The following is a 27,102-nucleotide window of genomic DNA, read 5'->3' as shown; positions in this document are numbered from 1 at the left end:
CCACAGTACAGGAAGGAAGTGAATGCACTGGAGGGGATGCAGAGGAGATTCACCAGAATGTTCCCTGGGGTGGAGCGTATCAGCTATGGAGAGAGGCTGGATAAGCTCGGGTTGTTTATTTTGGAGCACAGAAGGCTGAGGGATTCAGAAGGATAGGATAATGAGGATCATGGACAGTGTGGATAGTCAGCAGCTGTTCCTTTTAGTCAGAGCTTCAAGATGAAGGAAGCACATTTTTCAAGTGAAGATTTTGAGTTTCAGAGATAATTAAAGACTTTTTTGTGCAGAAGGTGTTGGGTTCTGGTTTACACTTGCTGACAGGGGAGTTATCACGGGTATCCTCACAACTTTTAAAAAGTACTGGACAAACACTTGCAAGTGTCATAACATTCCAGGCTATGGGACTGGTGTAGGTAAATGGGAATAATATAGATCGTTCTGCATTTCTGTTGGCACAGAATCTATGCTCCTGTGAGAGTATGATGGGGAAGTTCAATCATTTAGAAGATTAAAGCAGGAATTGATGGGTTTCTGAAGAGTATATTCACAAGGGTTATAAGAGTGTACTGTAATATCTTGTTTAATTATGTCAATGTGAGAAGTATGAGAAAACAAATGTAGTTTCCTTACAGTTTGAAACCACAGAATGGAGAATGGGGAACAGGGAAATGGCAGAACTATGAAGCCATTATTTCAGTTCTGTCTTCACAGAACTTTCTAACAATACTAGGAAAACCAAGTCGGCTGTGGGAAAATGATACATTACATGGAACATAGAGCATAGTAAGTAAATGGTTTAGGAGAAGTTATTGGGGCTGAAAGTAATGGTCATAGACAACACTAACATAAATTTATGACATGGGAATTATGTTTGAGAAACAGATTGGGAGACAAATGAGAGAGAAGCAATGGATGTAAAGCACGTGAATTTGCAGAAACATTTTGGTAATGCCCCAAACCCAGTTTGCAAAATCAAATCTGAGTGGTTTGGGGCGAATATATGGACATGTTTCTAGAACTTGCAGGAAACAGACAATAGAAATAAACAGATTTGTCAAACAAAAGCCTGACATTGCCAGTAGTGTATGATTCTGTGAGTATCACAATATCCCAGCCAACCTACCACCTTCCCTGGCTATCTCCAGTCTCACCAGCAGGACAGACACAGCAGAAGTGGTGGCACAGTTGAATACAGTTGGAATGGAATTGCTCTGGGAGTCCTCAACAGTGACTCCGTATCCCAAAAAGTCTCATGGTCTTAAATTTCACATGGGAAAGGAAACCTCCTGCTGATTGCCATGTAGCAGCCTCTCCAATCTGATGGGTCAGTACTCCTCCATGCTGACCAACACTTGGTGGAAGCACTGAGAGTGGCAAAGGCACAAAATATACTCTTGGTGGGTATTTCAATGTCCACAATAAGAGTAGCTCGGCAGCAGCATTACTGATCGAACTGGTCGGGTTCTAAAGGATATAACAGCGAGACTGGGCCCATGGCAGCTGATGAAGGAACCAACAAGAAGAGAATATACACTTGACCACAGCTTTACTAATCTGCCGGTTGCAAAACTATCTGTCCGTGATGGTATCGGTAAGAGTGACCACCACATAGTCATTGTGGAGACAAGGTCACACCTTCACAATGAGAATAATCTCCATCATTTTGGGTGGCAATATCACGGTGCTATATAGGACAGAATTCTAACAGATCTAGCAGCTCAAATCTGAGTTTCCATAAAAGTTTTGTGGGTCATCAATAGCAGCAGAATTGTACTTCAGCACAACCTCATGGCCTGCCATATCCCCTTCACAACAATTGCCATCAAGCCAGAGGATAAACCTTGGTCAATGAATTGAGCAGAAGGGCAAGAGCAGCACTGGGCATACCTGAAAATGATGTGCTAGCCTGGTGAAGCCAACAAATAGGACTGCTTGTGCGACAAGCAGCATAAGCAGTAAGTGATAGACAGAGCTAAGTGATCCCACAGATCTAAGTTCTGCAGTCCATCCACATCTAGTTGAAAACGTTAGAGAAAATGAACAAGTCACAGGAGGTAGAGATTCCACAAATATCCCCATCCTTAATGATTGAACCTCCCAGCATTTCAATGTAAAATGTAAGACTGATGCATTCGCACCAATTTTCAGTCAGAAATGCTGAGTGGATGATCCATCTCACCGCGTCCAGGGATCCCCGGCAATTCAGTTACCAGCCATAAACCAAATTCAATTCAGTTCATGCGAAATCCATAAACGGTTGGAGGCACTGGATACATCATAGGGTACACATACTGACAACCTTCTGGCAATAGTACGAAAAACTTGTGCTCCATAGCTTGTCACTCCCCTCCCCAAGCTGTTTCAATACAGTTACAACAATGGCTTTTCCCGATTCTGGGAAAAATTACCCCAAGTATCTCCTGTACATAAAAAGCAGAAAAATCCAATTACCGCCCAATCAGTCTACTCTCTATCATCAGTAAAGTGAGGAAAAGTGTCACTGTTTCAAGCTGCACCTGCTCAGCAATGACCTGGTCAATGACGCTAGTTTGGACTCCAGCAGAGCCAATCAGCTCCTGATCACATTACCTTGGTTCAAACATGGACAAACGAGCTGAATTCCATAAGTGGGGTGAGAGTGGCAGCACTTTAAAACAAGGCTATCTTCGACGAAGTGTGGCATCAAGGTGCCTTAGCAAAACTGGAATTAAGGGGTACCAGGCGCAAACTCACCCCTGCTTAGAATCATACCTGACACGTAGGAAGATGGTCATGGTTGACGAAGGTCAGTCACCGCAGCCGCAGGACAAGTCTGTAGGGGTCCCTCGGGCAGTGGCCTCGGCCCAAACATCTTCAGTGCTATTTCATCAATGACATTCCCTCTATTATAATGTCAGAAGTGGGGATGGTCGCCAATGATTACACAACGTTTCACAACATTTGTGACTCCTCAGATTCTGAACCAGCCCATGCCCAAATGCGACAAGATCTGGACAGTATCCAGGCTGACAAATGGCAAGTAATATTCACGCCACACAAACGCCAGACCGTGACCGTCACCATTAAAATACAATCGAACCACTGTCCATTGGCATTCAATGATTTTACCATCATTGAACCACGCAGTACCAAACTCCTGGGGGATAATCATTGCTCAGAAACTCGCTGGCCTCACCACATAAGCATGGTAACTACAAGAGCAAATCAGAAGTTAGGGATATTGGGCGAATAAATCACCTCCTGACTTCCAAACGCCTGTCCATTATCAACAATGTATAAGTCAGAAGTGTGATAGAGTACTCCCAATTTGCCTGGATGAGTGCAGCCCCAAGAACGCTCAAGAAGCTTTTTACAATCCAGGCCAAAGCAACCAGTTTGACTGTCACTTCATCCACAATGCTCACCATCAACGCTCAGCAGCAACATTTTTTTACTATCAACAAGCTGCACTGAAATGATTCACCAAAGATCCTCAGATGCCATCTTCCCATCTCACGACCACGTCTATCTAGATGGACAACGGCAGCAGATGTATGGGGACACCATCATCTTCAAGTTCCATTCCAAGCTACTAACTACCCTGACTTGGAAATATATCACTGTTCCTTCAGTGTCGTTGGGTCAGAATCCTGGAATTCCCTCCCTAATGTCATTGTAGGTCAACCACAGCAGGTGGACTGCAGCGTTCAACAAGACAGCTCCCCACCAACTTCTTAAGAGCAACTAGGGATGGGCAATAAATTCTGGTCCAGCCAGTGACACCCAGATTCAGGAAATAAATAAATTGAAAAAAAAAGACTTTTTTTAAAACACAGGAAGGCTGCTGAGGTATCTCAGGGATCGGTGCTTGTGTCCCACCTGCTTACAATATACATTAAATGTTTGGTTGCGGCAATTAAATACAATATATCAAAGCCTGCTGACAGCAATAAATGATATGGGATTGTGAATGGGTGAGGAGTTTGTAAGGTGACTGGACAGGTGGAGTGAATGGGCAAATAAATGGCAGATGGAGAGCAATGTGGGTCGAGGTGACGGCGTGCCCTTTGGTAGGAACATTAGATTGGCAACCTATCATTTGAAAAGGGATTGGTTGGAACATGTTGATCAATAAATGACTTCTGCTCTTTCTTTTCTTCCTGCACATCCCTCTGTGTTCCATGCAGGCATGAGTTCTGAAGCCAGACGTCAATATTGGGAATGGCATTGGCACGCTGACCACTGTACACAGATCCACCAAGTTGGTAGCTGTAATATTGAAACGGATCTGGATCCCCCTGTACACCAGTCACTGTAAACAATATTTCACTAACAGAAAGCAGTTAGGAAGACAAATGGTGTGTTGACCTTCATTTCAGGGAGAGTGGAGTCCAGGAGTAAAGGTGTCTTACTGCAGCTGAACAGTGATTTGGTTAGACATCATCTCGAACATTGTACAGCATTGTGTACAGTTATGCTCTCCTGATAAAGGACCAACCTGACATTGAGGGAGTGCAGCGAAGAATGGCCAGACTGATCTCTGATATGACAGGCTTGCCGTGGGAGCACAGTTTGGAGCGATTGGGTCTGAATTCCATTGGCTTTAGGAAAATGAGTGGAGATCTCAGTGGCATATGTAAAACTCTGACAGGGCGAGACAGATTGGAAGCAGGGTTGATAATTCCCCAGGCTGTGGCGTCTAAAACAAGGGATCACAGTATTAGATACAGACAGACCATTCTGCATTGAGATAAGACTAAATGTTTGCACTCAGAGACTGGTATACCTGGGGAATTCGCTCGCACTTGGAAGCCAAGACACTGAATATAAATGCAGAATTTGAGACACTAAAGTGATGGCGGATGTGTGTGTGGGTGCGGGGGGAGGGGGGGGGGGGTGGGCGGGAGGAGCGGGCACGAATACAGTGTGGAAATAAAAATAAAGGGCCAGCCATCATTATATTCAATTGGATAGCAAACTCGATTGACGAGAGGGAATACTGCAGTTTTTATTTTATAGCTTCCCAAGGTCAATCACATTAACAGATATGTACATTTTGTGTGATATTTGCATTGAGGATATGATTAAACATGAAGTAGAATGGGGAAAGGATCAATGTGTTGAATGGCCTACTTCTTTCCAATGTTTCTTTGCAGTCTGTGGGAAAGTTCTGTAAGTGTTGTCACAATACTCAGATGTTATGAAGGAGGTCTCTGCAGGGTCAACAGGACTGTGTTTCCCGTTCCCTTTTCCGATACCGTGGCTGGTTCCGGGTGTTCCATCTGGTTTTATCCTTTAAGTTCTCGAAGCAGTTTGATACAATTGAGGGTCTTGTTGACTGTTGAAAGACCATTGAAAAGTTTATCATATGTCTGTGTGTCTGGAGACACTTCCAGGCCAGACGAGGAAAGTACGGGAGCTTCAACTTCTGAGAGTCCAAAGGGAAGGAAATTGGAGTTTCCAATAAACATTGGCGTCAAGGTCACCATTACTGACACCGGATTGTGCATCTCAATATTTTATTAATTGTTTTTTTTTTAACTTCCACCAGCTGCCAGAGCATTATGCTGGCCTGGATCAGTAATCCAGTGACATTTCCACAACAGCACCATCTCCACATGGGATCTATCAGAAACCACACTGAGCTGGTTATTTTTGTGTTGCTTCACATCTCTGTTAAAAAGAACTCCTACCAATTTGACTGTCGTGATGGGAATGAGGGAGTTTTAATTGGTCAGACTGTAATTATTCTCTTCGGGGACTGGACTTAGTTGAGTAATTGTACCCATTGCCAGAGAGATGTCAGCGTTGGAGCTGAAATGAAACAGCTTCTCCCAGGACACGGCTCGATGTGCAGCACGAGTCTTCAGCCCCATTGCAGGGATGGGGTCAGGGCCCATTACCTTTGTCGTATCTACTGTGTACCAGTTATTTTTTCATGTCACGTGCAGTGAATCGATTTGGTTGAAAACTAACACCTGTGATTCTGTGAGCATCATGACGAGGGTGAGGTGGATCATCAACTTAACACTTCTGGCTGAGGATGGTGCAGATACTACATCCTTGTCTTTTAAACTGAGGGTGCAGGGGATTTCCGTTAGTTACGTCTGGGGATGTTTGTGGAGCCCTTTCCTCCATCATTTGTTTAATCATCCATCACCATTTCTGTCTGAATATGGTAGGACTGCAGAGCTTCAAGCAGATCTGTTGGTCAAGTGCGGTTACATAAATGGGTTAACACGAGGTTTAGGTTCACGTGGTTCTGACCCTAACATAGTCACCCACACTCGTCACAGATCGGTTTCATGGTAATTGTAAATTAAGGGATTATCCTGGGGGGAACGTTACAGATACAATTCTGCTTCTCCTGCTAATGATGTAGAACAAGATGAATACGCAGTTTTCAGCTGCAATATCTGAAATGCAATTCTTCTGTCTGTCCCCATTTCACATCTAGACCCATTCAACCATTAGCCCAATACTCAGTAACCTACTCTGGTTTCAGATGTGGTAATACCTGCATTTTTAAATTCTTATTCTGCTGAGGGTCACTCCCCGAGTAATGCTACCAATCTGACACATTCCACAAACACATTTAACTGATTTTAATTCAATTATTTAATTCATCTTATTTTTCTTCCTTGTGTAATGCTATTTTCTGTGTTTAAAGTGAATGTGTTTCCCATTGTTTCTCTTCCTGACCATGATTATGAGGTCTGTAGTGTTAGTGATGCCAGACCTATGCAGTTTCAGAGCCAATGAATTCTCTGGATTCCCAATAATCTTCAACATATTGTATGTTTTCTCTTTTGGTTTCATGATGTCCCTGCCTTGCCTTATATCTCATGGCTGCCTTGTCCTCCCATGAGTATGTTTAATCTTCATTGTAATGAATTTCTGATGTTATCTTCCGAATTATCAACAGAAACGTCTGCCAATGCTGCTCCATGGCCTTTCCTGCTCGGACCCCCTTCCAATTAACACTGTCTTTGTAACTACATTTCTCAACTATGATCACATTACATCAAAGCACAGCAATGGATATAAATCAAAGGAGGGAGTCTTGGAAGACTAATTGGTGGATTTCTTAACTAGATACAAAGAGAGAACGAGACAGAGGATGCACATCTGGAGATGTGAAAAATGAGAAAACTAGATTATCGAAAGTCGCAGATATACATCCCCCAATGTTTTGGCAATTCTTTTGTGCTGTGGTCCGTTGTATAATGCATGTACTACAGAGTAATGTGTAAAATGCTGGGTCTGATGCCAGAATTTTTATCTCCAATAATATGACAGACACTCGTTTTGGAAAGAACCCAACAGACCGATATATTTAATTCCTGGTAGAAAGGGGATTAACTGAAATAAGTTGGGACACCAGAAGCAAGAATTTATAACACACATCCTGATAAGAATGAGTGACAAGAGTAGGGAATCCAAGAAAGGGGGAACATATCACTTCAGATGACGATCAAGTAATGTTTTCATGCTTTACGAATGTTATACATCATGTGCATCATTTGTCGTTAAGTCTGTCTCCGTTATTCATATATGAACAAGTTAACTTATCTGAACACACACTGATTAAACAGTGTGCATAAAATCATTTTCCTCCATTTCAAACTGTCCTGTTGTCATGCTACCATGATACATGAACACCAACTGGCCAGCAAAAGACATTACCCACTATCACTAGTTTAAATACGTACAGTCAAAGAAGGACACCACTTTGACTGGGACAACACATACATCCTAGGACAGGCGAAACAAAGACATGCACGAAAGATCTTCGAGGCATGATATTCTAACCAGAAGTATATTAATAAACACATCAATTTAGATCATATCTACCTTCCCTTGAAAATAAAGGAGAGGAAATGACATCACCCAACTTAACAAACCAAGACCTATGAATAGAGAGTTGAGACATATCATGACTTTCATTGATGATGCTTCCTAGTCAAAGTGACGAAACATCTGAAACAAAATTTCAAGCTCAGCGAGCTAACGTACATACTTATCAATTGTTATTTTTCTTTTATTAGTTGAATTTGCGACTTCGCTGTCACTCATGTTTCAACAGATTAAGAGGCGAGGTGAACTCTTCTGGGTGTGTGGTTTCAATTGACCGAGGGGCTCGATATTGATATCATAACAATTTGAGGAACTTATCGTATGGGATTTGGACAGATATGAAAGGATTTGGGGGATAAAAGGACCCAGCAGATTCCATCACTTGGCAGTTAGTGACCTAGATCTTCAAATATAACAGGTGAGAAAATGTATTTAATTTTGTTTACTTGTGGTTGGTTAAGTTGAAAGAAGTGGCTTTTAACGTTATTAAAGAGGTTTCAAAATGATTCCCAAATTTGCCAAGAAAGTTTAGAAAGATAGAGGAAGGGCATACTTTTAGAATTAACAAATTGATTAGAATGGGGTTTAACCAACGAAAAAAGAAATGCTGAAATTATAAAGGAGTTGGCCAAGCGCTTTGGTGTATCAAAGAAATAGACAACTGCAGTCGAGTTCGAAAAAAATGAAATTGCGAATGTGGTAACTGGAGTTAGAAGATAAAGAAAGAGACAGAAAGAGAGAGAAGAAAGAGAAAGAGAGGAAAAATAGAGAAAGAATTTGAAATTCAGAAGTTGGGAATTAGATAAGGAAGTTAAATTAGCAGGATGAAGATGAAGGGAGAACGTAGGGATGTGTACAACTATGCTAATATATTGCCATGTTTCGGTGGCAAAAATGTCAAAATCATTTTTTATTTCAATTGAAAAATTGGCTCAGCAGATGGCATGTCCAGTCAACTTGTGGGTAATGCTGCAGTCTAAGCTGGTGGGCAGAACTTGTGAGGAATGTGCTGTGCTGTCTGATAAGCGGTCAAGACATCATGCAGTTATAAAACATGATTTTATTAATTGTGCCGATGGTTTAAGAAGGTCACTGGGAAAATGTGTTTTCACTGCTGGAAGGTGGGACAGACAGTGTTGGGCATTGAAGGAAGACACTTTGGGAGAAGATGTGGTAAAAGAGGCTAAGTCAGTGGCATTAGTGAAACAGTAAAAGAGAACCCAAGTAGAGCCGAGGAGCTGCAGACGACTGCACAGCCTAGGCTGGGCTGGGTATTGAGTTAGTGCCTGATCTCGATAAAGAATTCGCCTCTGTGATAAAGTTTACTGAGAAAGAACGGGGTGGGGGGCATGGGGAGTGGGGAAGGACAAGAAATTCTAATTTTGCGAGACACGGGATCTGCTCAGTCTCTAAATTTGAGAAGTAAAGCATACTAGATCAGGTAGCATCTGAAGTTGCGGACAATTGATAAATCAGGCATAAACCCATCGTCAGGAATGTGGCGGGGTGGACAAGGGAGCTGAAAGAAAAATAGGAGGGTAGGAGCTGGGCTGGCGGGAGGGTCACTGGGAAGGCGATAGGAAGATGTAAGTGGGAGTGATAGTGATATGTCGGAGGGGAGGATGGAGTGGATAGGTGGTAAGAAAGATGTTCAAGACAGTTCAAGTGTGTTAAGTTGAACAGTTGGATCTGGGATGAGGTTGGGGAGGGGAGACTTGGAAATTGGTGAAGTCGACGTTGATGTTGTGTAGTTTGAGGATTCCAGCTGTCCTACCGCCTATACACTTTATCCTCCTCTCCGACCTAAGTACATCAACCCCCCTACATCTACCAATCGCCTTGTAAGCAAACTTCCACCCAGCACCAGCCCTCCTCCTATTTAATTCTCAGCCCCCTTCGGCCTCCCTTATCCCCCACTTTCCTGATGAAAGGCTTGTGCCCGAAACGTCAACTCTCCTGCCCCTCGGATGCAGCCTGTCCTGCTGTGATTTTCCAGCACCATGCGTTCATATATATATATATATATATATATATATATATATAAATTATGTGTGTGTATGTATACATTCCTTTTCTGCTATATATATAATACACACACACACACGTACACACACAGAAAATGAATCAGAATATATTGTCGAACGTTAAAGATAGAATCCTAAAATTAAATGGAGACCACCATAGGCTAGTGCAGAATGGAAATGGGTTGAAGGGCACCAGATTGTGGAGATGGTAGCATATCGTGTTGCGGGTAGCATATAAACTAACTGCAGGCAATCACTATGGTTTACAGAAGACTGAGGCTCAGATACAAAAGCATTTCTAGATGGCCAGGACTGCACAAGGACGTGGTTATTTTTTGTCCTACCACTTATCAACTTCACCCTCCCCTCCGACCAATTTGCATCTACACCTGCACCATCTACACCACCTGCATCTACCTATCGCCTTCCAAGTTACCTTCCACCCAGCTCCACCCCAATGCTCTTATGTATTTCTCAACCCCTTCCCCCTCCCTGATCCCCAAATTCCTATTAGAGTTATAGAGACATAGAGATATACAGCACGGGAACAGACCCTTCAGCCCAACCCATCCATGCCAACAAGATATCTCCATACAATCTAGTCCCACCTACCATCACCCGGCCCATATCCCTCCAAACCATTCCTGTTAATATACCTATCCACTGCCGTTGAAAGTTTGCAATTGTACGAGCCTCCACCACTTCTTCTGGCAGCTCATTCCATAAACATGCCTCCCTCTGTGTGAAAAGGTTGCCCATTGCGTCTCTTTTATATCTTTCCCCTCTCAACTTAAACATACGTGCTTTAGTTCCTCCACCTCAGGGAAAAAGACTTTGCCTATTGATCCTATCCACGCTCCTCATAATTTTGTAAGTCTATAAGTTTACCCTTCAACTTCAGATGCTCTAGTGTAAATAGCCCTTGCCTATTCAGCCTACTGTATAGCTCAAATCATCCAGCCCTGGCAATATCCTTGTAATTGTTTTCTGAACAATTTCAAGTTTAATAACATCTTTCCGATAGGAAGGAGACCAGAATTGCATGCAATATTCCAACAGTGGCCGAACCAATGTCCTGTACAGCTGCAACATGATCTCCAAACTCCTGTATTCAATACTCTGACCATTAAAATAAAGCATACCAAACGCATTCTTCGCCATCCTATCAACCTGCGACTCCACTTTCATGGAGCTATGAACCTGCACTCCAAGGTCTCTTTGTTCAGCAAAGCTCCCCACCGCTTTATCATTAAGCATATAAGTCCTTCTACGATTTGCTTTTCCAAAAATGCCGCACCTCGCATTTGTCCTAATAATCTCCATCTGCCACTTCTCAGCTCATTGGCACATCTGGTAAAGCTCCTATTGTAATCTGAGTTGAAAATGTGTTGCTGGAAAAGCGCAGCAGGTCAGGCAGCATCCGAGAAGCAGGAGAATCGACGTTTCGGGTATGAGCCCTTCTTCAAGAAAGGGCTCATGCCCGAAACATCGAGTCTCCTGCTCCTTGGATGCTGCCTGACCTGCTGCGCTTTTCCAGCAACACATTTTCAGCTCTGATCTCCAGCATCTGCAGTCCTCACGTTCTCAGATTGTAATCTGAGGTAACTTTCTTCGCTGTCCACTACACCTCCAAATTTGGTGTCATCTGCAATCTTACTAACTGTACATCTTATGCTCACATCAAAATCAATTATGTAAATGACAAAACGTAGAGGACCCAGCACCAACCCTTGTGGCACTCCATGGTCACAGGCCTCCAGTCTGAAAAACAGCTTTCCACCACAACCCTCTGTCTTCTACCTTTGAGCCAGTTCTGTATCGAAATGGCTAGTATACCCTGTATTCCATGAGATCCAGCCTTGCTAACCAATCTCGCATGGAAAACCTTGTCAAACACCTTCCTGAAGTACATATAGATCACATCTACTGCTCTGCCCTCATCAATCCTCCGTGTTTCTTCTTCAAAATAAAGCACTCAAGTTTGTGAGACATGGTTTCCATGCACAAATCCACGTTGAGTATCCCAACTCAGTCCTTACCATTCTAAATACAGGTACATCCTGTCCCTCAGGATTCCCTCCAAAACTCCCCACCACCAATGTCAGGCTCACTGGCCTATAGTTCCCTGGCTTGTCCTTTCCACCATTCATAAACAGTGGCATCACGATAGTCAACCTCCAGTCTTCCAGCACCTCACCTGTGTCTATCCATGATACAAATATCTCAGCAAGAGGGTCGGCAATCACCTCTCTAGCTTCCCACAGAGTTCTAGGTTACACCAGATCAGGTACTGGTGATGTATCCACCTTTATGCGTTTCAAGACACCGAGCCCTTCTTCGTCTGTAATTTAGACATTTTGCAAGGTGTCACCATCTATGTCCGTATATTCTATATCATTCACATCCTTTTCCACAGTAAATACTAATGTAAAATACTCGTTTAGTATGTCCCCAATTTTCTGCGCCGTTACACGCCTTGCCGATCTTTGAGGGGCCCTATTCTCTCCCTATTTACCCTTTTGTTCTTAATGAAGGACTTTTTTCTGAAACATAAACTTTCCTTAACCTCGGATGCTTCCTGACGAGGTCTGCTTTTCCAACCCAACACTTTTCAACTCTGATCTCCAGCATCTGGAGTCCTCACTTTGTCTCGGCCTCTAATAGTAAGAGATGGAAGTATTTTAACTCTTTCTGACATGTTACTCAGGAGCATGAAAATTTGTGGAATGTGGTCAGAAAGTAAGCATTCCCTTGTCCAACATCAGATTGGGGTGCCAAATTAAGATTGGGGAAGTAGCAGTGAGAGTGAGTGACAGAGTGTCAGTTCCAAAATTCCAGCTTGTGCTTGGGAACGAGTTAACAGGATCCAAGTTGGGAGAGGCACCCCTTGTGGTGGAGAAGTCAAAGGAAGACTAGGGAACGGGGGATTTAAAAGAAAAATACCCAGGATATTTTTTCAAGACTGCGTAGAAACAAGATCCCACTGTCATAAGTTACAGCAGGAAGGAAAAACGAAAGGAAAAGAGAAAAGAATTGATGTTCAGTTAACTGACACCATGTTTGATGCAACGGCGCAGGAAAAACGTGAACCAGCAGAGGGTCAGGCAGAGGTGTTTAGTGCAGAAGGGAAATTGGCTGAAGTGCACCAGATTGTGCAACTGGTAGCATACAGTGTTATGGGTAGCACGTGAACTAACTGCAGGCGATCACCTCGGTGTACAGAAGACTCAGGCTGAGGTATAGAAGCATTTCTCGTGGCCTGGAATGCGCAAGGACGTGGTTAATTATTGTTGTACATGTCATACGTGACAAATGGTAGCTAAATCACAGGCAGTAATAATACCAGCATCTTTGTTGCCATTTCCTGCATTCGTAGAATCTGTCAGGTGATTTATGATTAATTGTGTAGCTCACCTTATTCAAAATTAAAGTGGAAACCAATATTTGCAAGGTGGCACAGTGGTTAGCGCTGCTGCCTCACAGCGCCAGAGACCCGGGTTCAATTCACCGCCTCAGGCAAATGACTGTGTGGAGTCTGCACATTCTCCCCGTGTCTGTGTGGGTTTCCTCCGCGTGCTCCGGTTTCCTCCCACAGTCCAAAGATGTGCAGGTCAGGTGAATTGGCCATGCTAAATTGTCCATGGTGTTCGGTAAGGGGTAAATGCAGGGGTATGGGTGGTTTGCGTTTCGGCGGGCCGGTGTGGACTTGTTGGGCCGAAGGGCCTGTTTCCACACTGTAAAGTAATCTAATCTAATCTAAAAAAATCTAATAATGGATGTGTCTACCAGATTTCCAGAGCCAATTCCATTACGGAGTTTTAAGGCAAAAGGGGAGGTGGAGGAGTTGGTAGATTTCTCACTGTGGGCTACGCAGAAAGATTCAGTGCGACCTCGGGCCTCATTTTACCGCTCAGCTGTTTAAGGAAGACATACATCACTTCAAATCAAGTGCGTTCCATTCTTAATTCCAGGGAGCCTTGGAAAGTTAGCATTAGACGCTGAAGACGAAGTTAACAGCTTACTGATAAGATTGCCCGAATGATTGGGATAAAGTTGTCCCATTAATTTGCTTGCCATCGGAGATGCCCCAAAGAAATCTACTCAGTTTACTTCCTTTGAGTTAATATTCGTACATGTAGCTTAATTCAGATAAATGCGAGTTGCTGCATTTTGGGAAAACAAATCTTAGCAGGACTTATACACTTCATGGCAAGTTCATGGGGAGTGTTGCTGAACAAAGAAATCTTGGGGTGCAGGTTCATAGCTTCTGGAAAATGGAGTAGCAGGTAGATAGGATAGTAAAGAAGGCGTTTGGTATGTTTAGTTTATTGGTCAGAGTATTGAGTACAGGAGTTGGGAGTCATGTTGTAGCTGTCCAGGATATGGGTTAGGCTACTGTTGGAATATTGCGTGTAGTTCCGGTCTCCTTCCTATTGGAAATATGTTGTGAAATTTGAAATGGTTCAGAAAAGATTTACATGGATGTTGCCAGGGTTGGAAGAATTGAGCTATAGGGAAAGGCTGAACAAGCTGCCGCTGTTTTCCTTGGAGTATCAGAGGCTGAGGGGTGACGTTATAGAGGTTTACAAAATTATGAGAGGCGTGGATAGGGTAAATAGGCAAAGTCCTTTCCCTGGGGTTGGGTAATCCAGAACTAGAGGGCATAGGTTTAGGGTGAGAGGGGATATATATAAAAGAGACCGAAGGGGCAACGTTTTCACACAGAGGTTAGTACATGTATGGAATGAGCTGCGGTCGGCATGGCCGGGTTGTACCAAAGGGTCAGTTACCATGCTGTACAGCTCTTTAGCTTTTTGACTCTAAGTGCGAGGTAATTTGAAATTAAATCAATACTAATTAATTGACAGGACCGAAGTCGGAGATCTCACACTTGAATGATATGTGTGGTGAGGAAGAGATTAGATCGACTAGGTGAGTTAGAGAAACAGCACTTGAAGATGGTACAGCAGAGAATGAAGCATATGGCAGGTGTAAACTCTGAAACTTTGACGATTTCCCGTGGGGATGACGTATTAGTATTGCGATCAGTGGTAGGAAATCCTTTCAAAGCCACCTTTAGTGGACCCTTTCAAATAAAAAAAAGTTGATTCATTTTAACTATCGGGTAAATATACTGGATATGACAAAAATGTTATCGAATATGTCATGTGAATGAATGATGCACCAGTCATATTTAAGATTCAGGAACAAAGTTGTGGCCAGATGAACAAATTGTGCAGCTTATCTGTATGATGTAGTGTTCTTTCGAAAGTGATTGAAAGCTCACGTGTCACAGTTGGCAGAGAATGTTGAACGATTACAAGAAGCAAATTTGGTTATAGAAAACAGAATTCGCAATAACAGAGGGGACGTTCTTGGGACATTACATTGGACATGTAAGGGTGACTCCGTGCAACACAAAGACGAAGGACTTTGAGGAATTTGGAAGATCATCCTCGAAGAAAGTGGTGCTTCGATTTTTGGAACTGAGTGAGTTCTATCGGAATTTTGTTGCAAACTTCAGCAGCGTATTGGCACCACTGATGGATTTACTAAAGAAGCATACGGAATTGTGGTGGACAGAACAATGCCAGGAGGCAGTTGAGAATATTAAAACAGGATTAATCACCGCAGCAGTTTTAGCTACACCAAAAATTTTGAAACCCTTTGAAAAATGTGTTTGATGCTCGGCATATAGGGGTCGGAGATGCATTGATACAGAAAGATGATGATGGAATTGAATGGCCAATTGGCTACTTGTCGAAAAAATACTCAATACTCACCAGAAAGAAAAACACAAAATCTCCGTTATTTACAAAGAATGATTGTGTTTCATATTGGCCTGACAATATTTTAATGTTTATATGACAAACAAATTGTCTGAGATGGTTGTGGGTAACAACGAGCATCCTCTCGCATTTTTTGCAATATTTAAAGACCAAACTATGAGACTATTTCATTGGAGTCTTATGTTACCGACTTTATACTTACAAAATGTACACGATGTCGGTACAAAAACGTGAAAGCAGATGTATTGTGGCAGATTTAAGGGGAAAAGTGTAGATAAGATTGGACTTAGTCCAGTGTTATACGTGTGTGCAGAATTAATATGAGTGGTATAACTGAGATTAATGACTATTGCATTTCATAATAGTGGGATTAATAATTGGAGGAAAGTAAATGAAACCACATTTTCATTCTCATGGTTTGTTTTTTACTGAACTGGCGACTTGTTATGAAGCCGAAAGTATGTCTGGTCACTTTAAGACAAAACAGGTTTTGCTGAATAGAGTTAAAGTTAAGGTTCAGACTGTTCCAAATGTCACAATTAGCTGGGAAACGGATGATTGAATCTTGGTTGCTGTTTAGATAATAATTCAAATATAACCAAAGAGTTTGAATAACGCTCAAGATATAAGAATCGTACGGAACTTAAATATTATTGTTTCGACACCTGATCAAATTATGACAATTATTATATCGTGGGGAGTATATAAACACAGTGTTTTGAACACTAGATGGAGAGCCACTGCCATCCAACAGCAAGGTAACTGCTGTAGAGCAGGAGTACTAACTGGCTAACTCAAACACACTCCACCAAAGATACATGCTCATATAAAACCTACTTGCTGTAAAAAGAAATCACCCAGGGAGATCAGCAACTGAAAGAGTGAATACAGAGGGGAAGATAGAGACTGTGTGGTCTTGAGATTGTAATGTTTAATACGTGGGATGTTGGAATTGCGTACTTTTAGGGAGTTGGAGTCAGATAGGAAGTAGTCCAGCAAAGGGGGGCTTGTATTTGTGAATAGTTGTTGTTTAGTGTTCACTATTAAAGTTAAGAAACTAACTTGTTATTTTTTAAAAAAAAATAGTAGAATGTAGGAGATCTGTGTCGCTCATATTTTAACAGATTACGAGGTGAGGCGAGCTTTTAAGGATGTTTGGTTTAATTAAATGTGGGTTCCGACTCCGCCTTGTTCTTGTCCATCCATGCTAACCCCACTTCCTGCAGTTGGCCCATAACTTCCTACTCCTTTCCTATCCACATATTTATCCAAATGCTTTTGAAATATTGTTCATGTACCCCCTTCAACCACATCTACTGGCAGCTCATCCACGTACCAGTCATTGTTTAAAGAAGTGGCCCCTTAGGTTTCCTTTTACTCCTTTCCCTCTATACTTAAACTGATCTCCTCTAGTCCTCGATTCTCTAAACCTTGGAAAAAGACTGAGAATACTCATCCTATCTGTACGCCTCATGATATTATAAAGCTGTATAAGGTCCCCGCTCGGTTTCCATCACTCAAAAGAACAGATCCTAGATTGTCCAATCCCTCCTTATAACTCAGATCATTGGGTCCTAACAACGTCTTTGTGAATTTCGTCTGCACTTTTTCTAATTTTATAACATCCTCCATATAACAAGGTGACAAAAACAGAACACGATACTCCAAGTGCGGCCTTACCAAAGGCCTGTGTAACTGAAACGTAACTTCCCAACTTCTACATTCAATGCCTTGATTGACGAAGGCCAGTGTGCCAAAAGCCTTCTTCACTGCCCTCTCCACCTGTGACTCCATTCTCAGAAAACCGTGCACCTGAACGCCGAAGTCTCTCTGTCCAGAATACTCCTTAAGGCCCTCCCATTCACCGTGCAACTCTTATCTTGATTTGAGTTCCCAGAATGCAAGACCTCACACATTTATAGTAAATTCCATTTACCATTTATCGGCCCACTTGCCAACCCGATTAAGGTCCTGCTATGATTTCTAAAAAGCTTCCTCACTGATCACGATACCACTTATTTTCGTGTTATCTGCAAACTTACTAATCATGCCTTGTACATTCTCAACCAAATCATAGATAACAAACAGCAATGGACCCAGCCTCTAGTCTGACAAGCATTCTCCTACTAAACCCTGTGCGTCCTACCATCAAGCCAACTGTGTATCCAATTGGCCAGTTCCCCCAGCATTCCACGTGATGTAACCTTACAGAGCAGCCTGCCATGTGAAATCTCATCAAAGGCCTTACTGAAATCCATAGAGACTACGTCTACCGCTCTGACCTCATCAAGCTTCTTGGTCACTTTATCAAAGAACTCTAACAAATTTGGGAAGCATGATCTCCCACTCACAAGTCTATGCTGACTGCTCCGAATCAAACCCTATGTAAGTAATGAGTGCAGTCAAGGGTATGCTGTCCTTCATTGGAAGATTATTCGAGTACATAAATGAAGCCATCTTCCTGCTGTTGGACAGCCTTGCTGAGAGAGCATTTGGGGCACTCTGTACAGATTTGATCTCCTTTGTAAGGAATGATCTACAGATATGGGTGATAGTAACATGAGGATAGAGTGAAGAAGCTGAGTGTTTAATCTGTAGAGCTTTGAGAGACAAGCAAATGGATAACGCCGTAACACGAGGAGTGGCAGGGCTCACTTATTTCCAAAAGGGACATTGATAGAGTGAGAAATTTCATACTTTACCCAGGATTGATTGGTCTGATTCATTGTCACGTGTACCTCAGTACAGAGAAACAGTTTATTTGTGAACAATGGAGATAGCTCATAGTAAGCATGGCCAGACCGATTAGGGTGTGCAAATAGACTTGGATAGTCTTAGGCATACAGGTTACACTGCACAGGATGTACACGAGACAAAATAAACATAAAAAGATCAGCATTATTTGAATTTAGATAGTCCATTTCCTAATTCTTTATATGCCTTTTATTAACTCTCCCCACATTATTGGGCAGTCGGTGTGTGACTCTGTATCGAACGTCATGTTGTTCACAATCCATGATAGCAGCCACAATATCTTCCATCTGAAACAGGTAGGCATTCCCACCAGCTTCCGCCCTACATAGAGAACACCTGCCCTCTTGGAGATGAAAGGTACCTTTTTGAGACTTCACACAAAACATATGGCTTCCCTCCTAACCTCTAGAAAACCACGTGGAAGTCCCACGTGTGTATCATGAGCAACAGAGCCACGCAGAACAACGTGGAGAAGTCTTTCTGTGCAACCTCTGCTCCACTTGTTCACCATATGAGACCATCAACTAGGAGACAATGTGGACTGCTGATGCTGGAGATCAGAGTAGAGGGTAGATTGCTGGAAAATCACAGCAGGTCAGGCAGCACCTGAGGAGCAGTAGAATGGATGTTTCAGGCATACGACTCTCATCAGGCATCCGCTCATTCTGTCCTTGTGTAAGTGCATTGAGGGGAGAATGGCCACCTCATTTTCGCGCATAAGCGTGTCAAGGGGCTGAATGGCCTCCTCTTTTCATGTGTAAGTGACACAAGGGCTGAATAGCCACATGCTGCTACTGTGTAAGTGACTCAAGGGACTGACTTACTTCTTCCTCGCCGATTGGACAGGGCCAAGGGCCTGTCTGGGTTACCCTTGATTCCTGTTTAACAGATCGATGAGCTGATTGGTGTGACAATGCTGTAGCTTTAAGAGGTTATTTTGTTATTTTCTTTCATCAAGAGATTGATCGATTGTTACCAAGCTGGCTAGTTAAGACCACTTGAGTAAACAGTGAGGGAGGACTTAAGTTTATTTTAATACAGCCTGAATGGGTGTGGCCAGCTCTCACAGATTAGGATCTCTGGGTTTTGGTTTCTCAGTAACATCAGAAGCTATTGGGTTCTCCACAGAATTAAAAGCTCCAGTGAATGTCTTCTGGCTGCTACTCTCTCTGAATGATTTCCTGATGCTGTTTTTAATTCCTGAATGAGAAATGTTTATGAAAATCTGTGTCTGAATATTCCTTCTATTTAAAGGCTGTGTTTATTTGATTTTCCTATATTTGAACAGTTCATTAGTAATAGTTCCTAGATCTATTATTCTGTTAACTTGTCCAATAGAATTACGTTATTCTAATTTCCTATTTATTTGGTTTCTTTCCACTTTTTGTGTTTAAATAAATGGTGTTTTGCTTCATATCGGTAGTTTGACCAGTCTCATTGCATCTGGAACGACACTTTACATTTCCTTTAACATAAGAAAACATCAGAGTCTAGGCTATTGTCTTCAAACTTTTTCGAAGGGCTCTGGTGTGGTCCATCACACTGGACTCCTTCTCTTCCTGAGTAATATGCTGGAGGCACTGAATGGGCTGTCCCTGTTCTTCTCCAATAGTGTCAATGGGCTGAATGGATTCTTCATATTCCTGTGAAACCAGCGTTAGGTGATGAATGAACTCTTGTTTTACTGTGGCAATGTGCAGTGTCAGGCAGTGCTGTTACATGAATGTTACAGACCCTTTAACAACACTAGCCTCAATGGAGTCTGGGTCTCGCTGCACATGGACACACATCAGTTCAGGAGCTGATGGGGGCAAACCATTCTGAACATTATAGAATCTTCAGTGACCATCTCTACTTCTGACTTATGTTGGGGAGGGTAAGGGCGGGGAGACATTGATGAAGCAACTGAAGATGTTTGTGAAGAGGAAGTTACCGTGAGGATCTCCCACAGAGGCGACCCAGGACTGAGATGATGAACATCTTCCTTTGTGCCATGTTTCACTCCAAACACTGGAGAGTTTACTCTGATTCCCATTAAGTCCAGTTTTGTTAAGTTGCTTGATGTCAACAGGAGACAACCACTGCCTTGATATCAGGGCCAGTCATTTTTTACCTGAACCGTTGTGGCAATCTCTTTTGTTCATATCAACAAGCCATGATATAGAAGCAGCAAGTGTTTTCTTCAAACATGTGGTATTGAATGTCAGATTTTCTCTTCTCAAGAGTGTTGGGGGAGCTAGATGACTGTATGTGTTTGAAGAGGAGGTAGATGGGTCTTGACCTGTCAGAGAATTGTGGGCTATGAAGAATTAGGTATGAAAGAGGATTTGAGACCAAGAGTATATCAGTCATGATCTTAGTGAACAGCAAGGCAGGGTTGGGGAGTGAATGACCTGCCTCTGTTTCTGATGTTCTCACCTTCTGTTCTTGGAAAGTTAGAGGGTGTTATGTTCATGAATGTTCTGTTATTGAATATTGCAGTCAGTGAGACCAAAGGATTTTGTGAGCCATCGCTGGGTGAGGTATGGTGCCTATATCACAGTGAATTTTGGTGTGCAACATGACTAACAAATGAAGCACAAGTTGCAGAGAAGGGAAGTTCTGTAAAGAGAGATGGGGGGCCTCTTTCAATCCAGTGCCTGGGATTTCCAATTATATTTCCCAAATCAGCTCAAAGCGTGTGTGACATTCTTGAAGGGTTGAGTGGTCTTATCTGTTATTGTGCACGAGGTGGTAGCAGTAACTAGTCTCCAACTGCTCCTGTCCAGCAGGTTTGAGGGGCTGAATAGAACACAGAAACATAAAACGGAGGAGCAGGAGTAGGTCATTACATACTTTGATCCTTCTCCACCAGGCACTAAGTTTGTGGCTGATAAGGCTGTGGTCTCAGCCCGGTTTGCTGTCTGTGCCCTACTACCCATGACTCATCTCCTGTCAAGTATTTAACTAACGCAGCTTTCAATCAATGTGAACATGGAGGCACGATAAACGTTCAGTGAAGAGAATTCTGACTTGAAAGGTTCTTTCAACTTTTTCGTCATTCCTCTTATTGAATCAGAGAGTCATGCAGAATGGAAACAGACCCATTAGCCCAATCTGTTCACTCCGATCAGGTACCGTGTCTGATCCAGTCCCATTTGCCAGCATTTAGCCAATATCCCTACTCTTTCAGATACTTTTAAGTTTGAGATATTAACCGCCTTCACCTTTTCCTCTGACAGCACTTTCTGTACACACACCACTCTCTGTGTGAAAGATTTATCTTCAGGCCCCTTCTCAATCATTTGCCTTCTCGCTTTCAACTTGTGCCCTCTTGTTCTGGACTCCCCTATCCTGGGGAGCAGAAGATCGCTGTACAGAATATCCATGCCCCTGGTGCTTTTATAAACCTCTATAATATCATCCCTCAGCATCTGACACTCCAGGGCGAAACACCTTAACCTAAGCAACCTCTCCCTCAAGCTCAAACCCTCCAGTCCTGTAACATCCGTGTCAATATTTTCTGCAGACAACCAAGTTGTATGCAATAACCTTTCCAGATGCAACACGCCATCACAACTCCTATACTCAATGCTCTGACTGATTAAGGCAAATGTGCCAAATGTTTTCTGCACCACTCTGTCTCCCACTTTCAAGGAACAATGCGCCTGCAGTCCTAGGTCCCTTTGTTCCACAATACTCCCCATGGATCATGTGAGGTCGCCTTTTACATTGTCCCAACTGTGTCTCCATCATACTTCCTGCTCCATGCAGGTGTGTCGTTACTGCTGTCATACACAGAGCAATACCCTTTGCAGAAAATACTCTCAGAAGATATGTTTATATGCCCCTGCGTCATTAAAAAAATAAAATGTTTTATGTATTCAGAATACCTGTGTTAAAATGAATTACTTTTTAACAAATGCAGAAATTGATGGAAAAGCTTGACAGGTCTGTCGGAATCCAGATGCCTTTTACATGTTGGAGTTGCACCAGTGTCCACCACTTCCTCTGGCAACTCGTTCCATATGCTCGCCACCCTCTGCGTGAAAAGGTCCCCCTTCGGACTCTTCAAAATCTTTCCCCTCTCACTTTAAACCAATGTCCTGTAGTTTCGGACGCCCCTTACCCGTGTAAAACCCTGACTATTAAGCCTATACATGACCTTTCTGATTTCATAAACCTCTACTTCTACGAAATGCGACTCTACTCAAAATGAATGGCGTCCTTTCAGTCATCCCGGGCCTAAGCTCTGAAATTCAACACTGACACCTCGTCCTTCTCCACCAAGTCACAATTCTAAAACAATTTCATTCAGTTTGTTCAGATGTATCACAAAGCACTTCTGTGAGATTTACACCTTGATCATTGTGCCCGAAGGTAGGGACACGAGCATCACTCGCCAATACCCATAATTTTGTAACATTAAACTGTTTGCTCATCAGTCTGTTATGACGTACTGTGACATACCTGTGCAACAGACAGGACTTGAATCCAGACCTTCTAGTGCAGAGTTAGGAACACTGCTACACAAGTTGAGGAATTGTAATCAAATCCAGAGCTCTGGCTCAGAGGCAGGAACACTACCACTAAATTACCATACCCAGAGTTTGGGTCATATTTTACGTGCCAGCTTTCAGCTCGGTATGATTTTATTATAATCAGGTTACCATTACTGAACTACACAAAACACTTTTTTATTGTTAAGCAAATGTAAGATACTTGCCTTCACTGTCGGATTTTGAGTGCACGTGCTGTGCCATCGAAATTAACAATGAACATCTTTAATCGCTATTATCCGTAGTCTGCAATATTAGCGAAATAAATCCTGCAGACACACTCTGCCCAATGAAGGGTCTCAAATAGATGTTATTTACCGAAAACCAGAGACGGAGAAAGAGCATAATTTCTGGCCCCAAAACACCGATCAGTATTAGCCAACTCTCATGTGCGACTGCCCTCTTCCTAAAACCATGAAATGATATCAGGCCGCTGATTACTGTCCAGCCTCACGTCCCCACTGACTGTGTCTGCAATCTGTCCCTCCTCCCCCTAACCACATAAGACAAACCAAGCTCAGGGTCTTTGTGAAAATCAAGGCCGGAATGTGCAGGCCTCCTGGAGAGGGGGAGGAAATTTTAAATTGAAGGGTGGGGTGGGGTAGTGTTAATAACACTCACTGGGCTGGGGGGTGGCAGATGGAGCTCAGTTTGGATTAATGCGAGTTACTGGATTTGTTAAATCAAACAACAGCTGAACCTATACAATTAAAAGTAGGTCATTTGGCAGTGTTGTAGAACAGAGACCTAGGCCGTCAGGTATAATTCTTTAAAATTTGCATCTCATACAGATAGTATGGTTAAGAAGGTGTTTAGCACACTTGTCTTCATTGGTCAGATCTTTGAGTATCGGAATTGGGACGTCATGTTGAAGTTGTACAGGACATTAGTGAGACCTCTTCTGGAATCCTGTGTCCAGTCTGGTCATTCTGCCCGCTCATTCCATGGGGACACCACCTTCTGGGTGAAAGAGCTGCACCTTAGGTTAATTTTAAATGTTTCACCTCTCAGCTTAAAACTACGCCAAATAGTTTCGGCGTCCTCTACATTTAGAAAATACCTTGACTATTCACTTTGATATTATTGACCTTGATATTGTTAAGCTGGAGCGTGTTCAGAAGAGATTAACCTGGATATTGCAGGGAATGGAGGGATTGAGCTATAAGGAGAGACTGGAAAGGCTGGGACGTTTTTCACTGAAGAGTATGAGATTAAAGTTGGTTTATAAAATTATGAGAGGTACAGATAAACTGAAGAGCTGATGTCTTTTCCCTAGAGTTGTAGATTTGTGACAGAGGGATATTTGAAGGTGAGAGGAGAAAGATATGCAAACGTCATGAACGGCAATTATTTTAGACAGAAACTTGCCTGCGCGGGAATGAACTTCCAGAGGAAGTGGTGAAAGCAGTAACAGCTACAACGTTTAAGTGGCATTTAGATGAGTACATTTTCAAAATGCCTGCATTTAAATATCCACAACGTTGGATTATCTCGTTGATTCGATTTTAGAAAAACAATAAATTCAAACATGAAATGGTTTTATCATCCTGGGGCATAACTTAAACCGATTAGTAAAATTCGAATTGCTGTCCAAATACCAACCATCTCAGGGAACGATTTCGCAGCCAATGTTCCATAATTGTTGCCTCCCAGGTGCAAGGGTACGTGATGTCTCTGATCGTGTTTTCCGGGTCCTGGAGGGGGAGGGGGAGCAACCCGAAGTCGTGGTCCACATTGGCACCAACGACATAGGTAGGAGGAGTGCAGAGGATGTTAGACAGGCTTTCAGGGAGCTAGGTTGGAAGCTTGGAGTTAGAACAAACAGAGTTGTTGTCTCTGGTTTGTTACCCGTGCCACGTGATAGAGATTCGAGGAATAGGGAGAGAGAACAATTAAATGCGTGGCTTCAGGGATGGTGCAGGAGGGAGGGGTTCCAGTTTTTGGATAACTGGGGTTCTTTCTGGGGACGGTGGGACCTCTATAAACAGGATGGTCTACACCTGAACCTGAGGGGAACCAGTATCCTTGGGGGGAGGTTTGCTAGTGCTCTTGGGGGGGGTTTAAACTAACTCGGCAGGGGCATGGGAACCCAGATTGTAGCTTCAGGGTGCAGGGCCTGGAGTGTAGGGAGGTGAGGAACATGGCATCAATTTCCAAGGAGGGTGCCTGTAAACAGGGAAGTGGTTTGAAGTGTGTATACTTCAATGCAAGAAGTATACGAAATAAGGTAGGTGAACTTGCAGCGTTGGTTGGTACCTGGGACTTCGATGTTGTGGCTATTACGGAGACATGGCTAGAACAGGGACAGGATTGGCTGTTGCAGGTTCCGGGATTTAAATGTTTTAGTAGGTTTAGAGGTGGGGGTAAAAGAGGGGGAGGTGTGGCATTGCTTGTCAAAGATAGTATTACAGCGGTGGAAAGGACGATGGATGAGGACTTGCCATCTGAGGTAGTTTGGGCTGAGGTTAGGAATAGGAAAGGTGAGGTCACCCTGTTAGGAGTCTTTTACAGGCCTCCTAATAGTCCTAGAATCATTGAAGAAAGGATTGGGAAGGTGATTCAGGAGATGAGTGACAGTAATAGGGTGGTTGTTATGGGGGACTTTAACTTTCCTGATATTGATTGGGAAAGCTATAGCTCAAGTTCGTTAGATGGGTCAGTGTTTGTTCAATGTGTGCAGGAGAGTTTCCTGACACAATATGTAGACAGGCCAACAAGAGGTGAGGCCATACTGGATTTGGTTCTGGGTAACGAACCAGGCCAGGTGTTAGAATTAGAGGTAGGTGAGCACTTTGGGGATAGTGACCATAATTCGGTGATTTTTACACTCGTGATGGAGAGGGATAAGTGTGTACTACAGGGCAAGAATTATAGCTGGGGTAAGGGAAATTATGATGCGGTGAGGCATGACTTAGGATGTGTGGCTTGGAAAAGTAGACTCCAAGGCAAGAGTGTAAATGATATGTGGAACTTGTTCAAGGGGCAACTATTGAGTGTCCTTGATAATTATGTACCTGTCAGGCAGGTAGGAAAGGGTCGTGCGAGGGAGCCGTGGTTTAATAAGGAATTGGAATCCCTTGTTAAATGGAAGAGGGCGGCCTATCTCAAGATGAGACGTGAAGGTTCAATTGGGGCGATTGAGAGTTATAGGGTAGCCAGGAAGGACCTGAAGAGAGAGCTAAAAGCAGCAAGGAGGGGACATGAAAGGTCCTTAGTAGATAGGATTAGGGAAAACCCTAAGGCTTTCTATAGGTATGTTAGGAATAAAAGAATGACTAGGGTAGGAATAGGTCCAGTCAAGGATAGTAGGGGGAAGTTGCGTGTGGAGGCGGAAGAGATTGGGGAGACACTGAATGAATACTTTTCTTCAGTATTCACTCAGGAACAGGGCATTGTTGTCGATGAGAATACTGAGGCACAAATAAGTAGAATGGATGGCTTTGAGGTATGTAGAGAAGAGGTGTTGGAAATCCTGGAAAAGGTGAAAATAGATAAGTCCCCTGGGCCTGATGGCATTTATCCTAGGATTCTCTGGGAAGCAAGGGAGGAGATTGCAGAGCCATTGGCCTTGATTTTTATGTCCTCTTTGTCTACAGGAGTAGTCCCAGAAGACTGGAGGATAGCAAATGTGGTTCCCTTGTTCAAAAAGGGGAGTAGGGATAGCCCTAGTAACTATAGACCGGTGAGTCTCACTTCTGTTGTGGGCAAAATCTTAGAGAGAATTGTAAGGGATAGGATTTATGCACATCTAGATAGGAATAATGTGATCAAGGATAGTCAGCATGGTTTTGTGAAGGGCAAGTCGTGCCTCACAAACCTTATTGAATTCTTTGAAAAGGTGACGAAGGAGGTTGATGAGGGGAAAGCGGTAGATGTGGTATATATGGATTTTAGTAAGGCGTTCGATAAGGTTCCCCATGGTAGGCTACTGCAGAAAATACGGAGATATGGCATTGAGGGTGAGTTGGAGGTTTGGATTAGGAATTGGCTGGATGGAAGAAGACAGAGGGTAGTAGTTGATGGCAAAGTTTCTTCATGGAGTGCCGTCACTAGCGGTGTTCCGCAAGGATCTGTTTTGGGACCATTGCTGTTTGTCATTTTTATAAATGACCTGGAAGAGGGGTTAGAAGGTTGGGTGAGCAAGTTTGCGGATGACACGAA

Source organism: Chiloscyllium plagiosum, unplaced genomic scaffold (assembly GCF_037043375.1).
Source record: "Chiloscyllium plagiosum isolate Xiang-an unplaced genomic scaffold, Cpla_swu_hap1 HiC_scaffold_46, whole genome shotgun sequence".
NCBI classification, from domain to species: domain Eukaryota; kingdom Metazoa; phylum Chordata; class Chondrichthyes; order Orectolobiformes; family Hemiscylliidae; genus Chiloscyllium; species Chiloscyllium plagiosum.
This window is presented reverse-complemented; position numbering follows the sequence as displayed.